This window comes from Echinops telfairi, unplaced genomic scaffold (assembly GCF_000313985.2).
Source record: "Echinops telfairi isolate 266 unplaced genomic scaffold, ASM31398v2 ScPeMD7_4;HRSCAF=17, whole genome shotgun sequence".
NCBI classification, from domain to species: domain Eukaryota; kingdom Metazoa; phylum Chordata; class Mammalia; order Afrosoricida; family Tenrecidae; genus Echinops; species Echinops telfairi.
The window spans coordinates 15,393,496-15,401,672 of record NW_022103900.1 but is presented as its reverse complement, the minus strand read 5'-3'; the positions used below and the strand labels follow the sequence as shown (position 1 = coordinate 15,401,672).

At 45.1% G+C, this 8,177-nt stretch overlaps 1 pseudogene; it reads right to left on the bottom strand.

Moving 5' to 3' along the window:
• The window catches only part of LOC101651880, a 36,203-nt pseudogene extending 33,551 nt beyond the window's left edge, over positions 1-2,652 (bottom strand).
• Positions 2,653-8,177: the final 5,525 nt, after the last annotated feature.

Below are 8,177 nucleotides of genomic sequence, written 5' to 3'. Positions count from 1 at the left end.
CTCTCTCTCTCTCTCTCTCTCTCTCTCTCCATGTGGACCACCAAGTGAGGCTGAGGTGAGCATGCTACCATGAAATGTGTCTGACTCCATTATTTCAATCTCTCTTCTATCTCTCATGCTTTCTATGACTTTACTATAATCTTTACTTATTATCGCCGTGCAATTGCGCCTACTGGACCCGTGATGATGTGTTAGGGGCTGGTATACCCTAACATCAACCTACTCAAAATTATATTCACATTATTTAAAATAACAATGTGTGTACAATAAATATTATATACATACTGTACACTAATAAAAACACATTCAAGATTTTTAAATAGATGGAAGTAATAGCCGTTGCTTCGGCTGTGAGGATGTGCGGGGAAGTGGGGTGAGGGGTCAGGAGGCAAGGAGGGCACCAGCCAACAAGGAAGGAGAGCTTAGGAGTCAGCGCTGCAGAGCGCCATTGTTGACTGTTGTTGACTGTTATTTCTCTGACTCCAGTCAGAAAGGAGGGACTGAGGGTCCCGCATGCATGTGCAGGCCTTTGTAGGTCTTTCCTTCGCTGTAATTTGAATAACATTGACTTATTTATCTCTAGCTCCTGAAAGTGAGTTCCTTGTCTTTGAATCTCCAGGGCAGCATACTTCTTAACACTTAGTAAACTCTCAAAAAATCTCGGTTGAATGTAAATTAGTGCTGCCCTCCAGTCAATTTCTACACATAGCCACTCTCAGGAGGGTTTCTGAGGAAGCCTTTGTGGCATAGTGGTAAAGAGTTGGGCTGCTAACTTCATGGCAGCAGTTTGAAACCTCCAGCTGCACCAAAGGAGAAAGACAGGGCTCTCTACTCCTATTAAGAGTTATATCCTTGGTTGTGAGCCCCTAATAAAATGATTTTTTTAAAATGAGGAGCCGATACCAAGGGCTCAAGTAGAAAGCAAATGTTTTGAGAATGATCATGGCAGCAAATGTACAAATGTGCTTGACACAATGGATGGATGTATAGATTGTGATAAGAGTTGTGCGAACCCCCAATAAAATGATTTTTAAAAAATAGTTATATCCTTGGAAACTCCCAGGGGCAGTTCTACCCCGTCCTGTAGAGTCGCTCTGAGTTGGCTTCTACTTGATGGCAGTGAGTTTCCTTATGGAACCGGGCACCCTTATCTTTCTCCCCAGGAGTGGCTGATGGGTTTGAACTAATGACCTTGAGGTTAGCAGCTCAGTGCCTAACCCACCGAGCCACCAAAAAGGAGAAGAAATGTATGACTTCTGGCTCCTTTACTAGCAATGCTATCTATCTATTGATGTGGTGGACAAACAATCCTGTATTGTTTTCGGAGCCACATGGATCTTGACATGCGAGGCCAACACGAGGAGGGATCAGTCCTCAAAGGAACAGAGTGAGGGCTTGAAGGAGGCCGGTCCTGCTGCTCGTTTAGCTTTGGAGGAAGCTGCTGGCTTTCGCTTTGCAAAGGTCACTTCTCAGGATGCTTGTTCCTGGCGGTAGACAAGGATGAGCTCAGTAAGAGGTTGTCTCATTTCCAAATCATCCCGAAAGTCTAGCAGCAACTGACTGGGGGTTCATTCCCTTCTTTTCGGTTTGTTAGGGTGTTTTTTGTTGTTGGTTTTAATTAAAAAGAAAGTACAAAACAAAGTCAGAAGTACAACATCTTCTCCCAAGAGCAGTGCTCTGAGAGATCCCCGCCCCCACCCCACCAGTGTCCCCAGGATGCCCCAGGTGCTTGGTGCGGGGGCGGGGACGGACAGGGCGGGTGTCTCTGCAGTCCGTGTCATCTTCTTTGCAGAGACACAAGTACAGCCATGGCAGTCACTGTCTGTAGCTTCTGGACCTCGGGCATGCCAATGAGTTGCTGTAAGTCCCTGCGCTCTTCCGGACCTGGTCTCCTCATAAAACCAGCCTGTATTAAGTTCTCTTTGAAGTTTCTGACCTGGAGCAGCATATTCGAAAACTCTGCTTCCGCTGCCACGATTCCACCGCCAGAGGGAGAATGTTTGGAATAAAGTCTAGAGAAACATAGGATAGAAAATAGAGTTGGAGCCATCGGAACCCATTCTGGTGTGAGGGTATACGGGCCTTTTACGATACTTGCCAGCCTTGAAGGAGTGACCTGGAAAGGTGTTGACTGAAAGTAAAGGCATCAGGCTGTCGATGTGCTTTTCTGCAATGCATTCTGTAAACAGCTTTATGAAGCCGTCCTTTAAGTCTCTGTTCAGCTAAGTTTCTATGTAAAATGTACTCATACATAGGAAAAGAGGCGCAGTGTCCTGCAATGTTCCTATATACTGCCCAAGAGCGTAGTCCGTCTTTCAATGTGAGATCGGGAGGACTGGCCTACAACTCCTTTGAGACTCTCTCTAGATGATTGGCTACCTTTTTAATCCGATCACTGCACATCTGCTCTCAGTGCTGCTGGCATGCATGCGTACTTCTACATGCAGCTGTGTATCTGTTCATAAGGCGTGGGGATAGAGTTGGTTTATGGCACCACCCAATTTTGGTCACATGTGCTCTTAGAATCATCAATAGTTATAACAGTCATCAAGAACTTAGAGGTGGAGGTGTTGATGTTAATGGTGGAGCTGGGGGCGGGGGCGGGGCTGCCTTGGTCACAGTGGCAGGCCAATCGCAGCCCTTCAACGTCATGATCGACAATGGCGGTGGTAGTGGCCCCTTCGACAGGTCCATGGACACAGTGGGCACCGCCAGCAGCTACCCTCCCCGGGGCTTGCAGAGGGGCTGGGAGGGATGGCGGGTGGGGTTGGGGTGGGGGGTGGTTGACTCTGGAAGCGGTCCAGAGTTGTGGGTTCTGGTTGTCTATCATCACCTAGTAGCTGAGCCCCTCTTTCTCTTCCATCCTGCCTGTCTCTCGCAGACATTTGCTGCCCAGCTCAGGCCCGGGCCAGGGGCCACCGCAGACTCCCCATGCCTACATCGCTGGGGGCTGGGGAAGGGCAGAGGCACACAGGGTCTCACTCTCTGTGGCGTGACCAATAATGTTACTTATTGTAGAAATCTCCACAAAACCTTCTTGTTATTACTCACTTGATCTAAGAAGTACAAGGGGGTACCCACTCCCCCCAAACAGAATTGTCCTGGGCAGAGTGGAGCTTTTGTAAAATGCACTTTTCATGCTAGGCAAACATCCAACACTCACTCTAGTTAGTGCACCCAGGGGCATTGCCCAGGAAGGTTCCCTCTGGGCACAGTGAATTTTTTTTGTAAAAGCCGTTTCACTTGAATGGTATTCTTTGTGATGGGCCATTTAGGAGAAAAGCGTGTGACTGTGAAATTTTGTTTCCTGCTTGGGGGAAAAACGCCACAGAAACTGTTGTGTACACTCAAGTGTACGAGTGGTTTTCTCATTTCAAAAAAGGTGAAATGTCGATTGATGACAAACCTCATTCTGGACGTCCGTCAATTTCCCAAAAGGGTGACAATGTCAACTTGTAGTGCATTTGGAGTTCGTTCCATCAGGTCAGACTGTTAATCAAGCTTTCTAGTTAGAGGCTCTGAAAGATAGCGCAACAGTATGTAACAAAGAAGGTCTGATTTGTGGCAGATAGGGGACTGGTTTTGCCACCACGACCATGCACTGCTCACGCAGCCATCTCAGAGCGCCAATTTTTGGCAAACAACAGCATGCCTCTCACCTTACACACCTTACTCACCTGATTTCACTCCTTGTGATTTCGTTTTGTTTCTGAGAATGCAGAGGGACATGAAAGGACAGCATTTGATGACATGGAAGAGGTGAAGAAAAAAAACGAGGGAGGTGCTGTCAGCCATCCAAACAGAAGAGTTTGAAAAATGTTTCCAAGAAGGGAAACACAGGTTTGACAAATGTAGGAGGTGTAAGGGAGAGTGCTCTGAAGGTGATGAGGCTGCTTTGTAAAAAATGTTAAATGCATAGCTTTGAGAAAAAAATTCTGTTTTGTGGGAGTACCCTCTCCTATGACATTTCAGTACTTTATAACTATTTATCATATCAGTCTATAATTAAAATGAATAATAACCATCACTAAGGATCCTGTATGGTGTGTGTGTGTGTGTGTGTGTGTGTGTGTGTGTGTGTGTGTGTGACATCATGAGTTTTTGTACTGGTTGACACCAACCCTAGTTAGGCCTGTTTTCTCACCCTCTGACTTCCACTTAGCCAATGGGAAAAAAGCAAAGAGCAGGAAGAATGAGAGGACCCGGTATTTATTCTTTCAGTTTTCCACCTACCAATCATGGGGATTCTGGGAATTTCCTCTCTGGGCCTTTGTTTTCCTATTGACGAACCACATGGCCATATTTTCCGACTAATGTTCCTTCCTCTTTGCTTCCAGCTTTTGATTTTAAATGCTAACCATGATTACTGTATCTTAGTTGCATGTTTGATTGGTTTCCAAGTGAAGATGTTGGTAAAATTCTTCATTGTTTGTTTTAATAGTTGGTGCATAAATGTGAATAATAATTTTAGTGACTGGATTTTCTTGTATGTGGATAGATGTTATCTAATTACAGACAGCAGTGTCCTTAGATAGAGCTTGACTGTCCTTTTTGATGATGAATGTGATGCTGTTCTTCTTGAATTTGTCTGCATGGTTGTGTGACTCAAGTGGCCTCTACCAGTCCATTTCAGCTCACTAGTTCCTAGGATATCGATCTTTATACGTTCTATTTCATTTTTGACTACTTCTAATTTTCCTAGATTCATACTTCGTACATTCACGGTTCCAAGGAGTAATATTTTCAGCAGTTTATTCTCATTTTGAGTCATGCGCTATCAACAAATGAAAGTCCCTAATGCTTTACTCCATTTCCACCATTATGATCAGCTCTCTTTGAGAAGGCACCCTCAGATACATTCGAGTGCCTTTTGATTTGAGGGGCTGTCTTCAGGTACTATCTCTGACAATAGCTGGTGCTATTCACGGCCATCTTCAGTATCTGAAAATGTTCTGCTGCTGTTCGTAAGGTCTTCAGTATTACTTCGAAGGGTACAGCCAATTCTTTTTTGTAGTTTGTTCTTAGCTCTCATGAAACCTATTTACGTTGGGTGGCCCGACTGGTATTTGAAATACTAATGACATATCCTCCAGAATCACAGTAACAAACAAACACAACAGTAGAACAAACTGACAGACATGTGATGGAGGGTCAGATGCACATGCTAGTAGTGCCTGGTGATGAAAACACTTGATTGGAAGCATCGCTGTTATTGGGTGAAAATGATGGGTCTGACCAGAGTGTATCAGACGGCTACAAAGAGTAAATGAGCATCAAGGTTTAGCCTTGTAGGTATATTGGCATGTATAAAATGGGCAGTGTTGTGATCACTAACTTCAAGGATATTTTCATTGGAAGATGATTAATTTCTGTTGAAACACTACACAAAAATTACATCAATAGTCCGTTAGGGTGTCACGACCTCTGACAGTGTCACCTGGTTTGACCTACGTCTGACAGTGTCACCTGGTTTGACCTACGTCTAGCATACTCCCAAGTCATGCCACTGCAAGGAAGTCTGCAGCAACCAGCGTCTCAGAGTAGAGTGTGGTGGAGATGGGTACCGAGTGGACCTAGACATTCAACGTAACCGTTGTACTGGTGAGGGTTGGACAAACAACAAGGCAGAATGAACACTTGCCTGGGATCCCAGTTTAGGGTGTCGTGGGAGAAACAAACACATGTTAGTAATGGGGTGCAAGGCATTTTATGATATAGAGGTAGACGTGAAGTCCCAGGATTACTTAGCAGGGCTTGAGGCTGAGAGAAGGCTTTCAAAAAAGGACCTTCAGATGGCCACCGTGAACACTCAGCTGACTTTTAAAGATATCAGTAAAAAATAGAAACCACCTAGCTACCAACTGGGACACCCTCACGACAGATCATGTACCTGAGGAAGAGCTCTCAAAATCAGTAATAAGGAAGCAAGCAATTCCATATTGCAAAATGGGCTAAAGACTTGACAGCCATTTCTCCAAAGAAGATATCGCATAATCCCATTGCCATTAAATCAAGTTCAACTCCTAACAACTCTATAAAACAGAGTAGATCTGCCTGGCGAGCCCCATGATTATAGCCTTAATTATTCTAAGGTTGTAATCTCTATGGAAACCAGCTTCTAGACAATCATTGTCTCATGGAGGGGCTGGGGCTCAAACCACCAATCTTTTAGTTAGCCACTGAACAATATAACTATGCTACCACCAGGACTCCTATAAAGAAGATATTCATATAACAAATAACTCCATGAAAAGATTTGGAACACCATCGGTCATTAAAACGAAAACCAAACCTATGCTGTCAAGTCTACTCTGCCTCTGGGTGAACTCCTGTGTGAGAGCATGGAACTGCTCCACAGGGGTTTCTTGGTGGAAATCCGTATGGAAACAGATGACCAGGCCCTGCTGCCGTGATGGTGCTGGGCAGATTCAGACTGCCGTCCTTTGAGTTCAGAGTCAAGTACGAGCTGCACCACCTAGGCAAATTTCAGCCACAAGGGATGCCGCTCCGTGTGTATAAGAGAAGATAAAAGTTTACAAAGAAGCCACATCGAGTGCGATGTTAGCTTTTGGCTGGGCCAGAATTCTCAGTGGCTTGGCGGTTGAGCTCTAGTAATCTCACAACATGACCTAACCCAGTGGTCCTCAACCTTCCTAATGCTGCGACCCTTTCATACAGTTCCTCATGTTGTGGTGACCCCCCAACCATAAACTTATTTTTGTTGCTATTTCATCACTGTCATGTTGCTACCGTTATGAATCGGGCCACTGCCCAATGCAATCAACTCCATATCAGATCTGCTGTGATCAGTCAAGCAGTTGTGAGAAGATTAGGATGGAGTTCAATCCTCCTATTCAAGGCACTGCCCTGATGCAATCTTTTAATAAATTAATCTTTTTGATAAACTTTTTTTTAATGTTTCCTCAGGGGTGTGGTCCATTTCCTATATAAGGACACTGTGGGTAGGCTTGCGTGCTTGGAGCTGCGTCTAGATCCAACATCTGGCTCATTGACCTCCGCTGCCTTGGACTTGAGCCGGTGGCCTACTGTATTGCCTGCCAGCCTGAGGAGCCATCAGCGGCAAGCCATCTGACCGTGGATTCATGTGTTTCTGCAGCCTGGGCGTGGTGTTCTGGCTGATCCGGGGTCCATCAGCCCCTGAAGCTACTTAAGTAAAGAGAGGCCTCCAGCTTACCATCACAACCCATTGCCTTGAAACTGGACTGGCTCACCTACTTCTACCGCTGTAGGAGCCGTTTTCTTGATTGTCACTGGTTTTGCTTCTAGAGAGAACCCAACTTCAAACACCAAGTGTGGGATGTTACAGGCAAGGACTCAGGCAAAGGAATCAAACATTCAGACAGCTCCCAAGTCATGAAGCTTCAACTTACAGACAACACCTGTTTGTCCTTTAATGTTATGTGAATTTGAAAATGATTGAACCAACCCCCCTGGCAACACGTTCTCCATCACATTCACCTGCTCCTGCTGTACACACCATGTTCAAGCCATTGAAAAGACTTGAACTCATCCAAAAACAGAACTCACTGATACCTAGTGGATTCCAACACATAGCAACCTGCTAGGACAGAGTAGACAGCTTCTTAGGGTTTCTGAGATGTAAGCAAACCTTCATTCACTTATCTATCTTTAAGTCGGTCACTGATTAAATTATTTGGAGGACAGATAGCTATTTCCAGACATTAGTGCATTATTAGAATAAGGAAACATTGAATCACAGGATACATGAACTAGACTAATTTTGCCTTATTTTGATTTATTGCTCTTTCTCCGGACTGTTTCACTTAGTAAATATCTACTGTGAGGCAGTGTGGCGATCCCGAGTTGCAGTGAACAAAGAAGGGCAGAGAAGGAGAGGTAGGTCTTCAAGGAAATGCATGGACAACAGTGGCTGCATGAGATCCAGCACGAGAATGGCACCAATCGTGAGGACTGGGCAGTTGTGCATAAGGTTGCTATGGGTCAGAACCGACTCAATGGCACCTAGCAACAAGAACAATGTGTGTGTGTGTGTGTGTGTGTGTGTGTGTGTGTGTGTGTGTAGCAGAGTGTCTTGGCAAAGAGGTGAGACGGCATGTGTGGGGATCTTCTCTTTGACCCCTACCTAGTCATTATTTCTTGCCTAACCTCAGTTTCCTTCCGGTGAAATGGGGCAA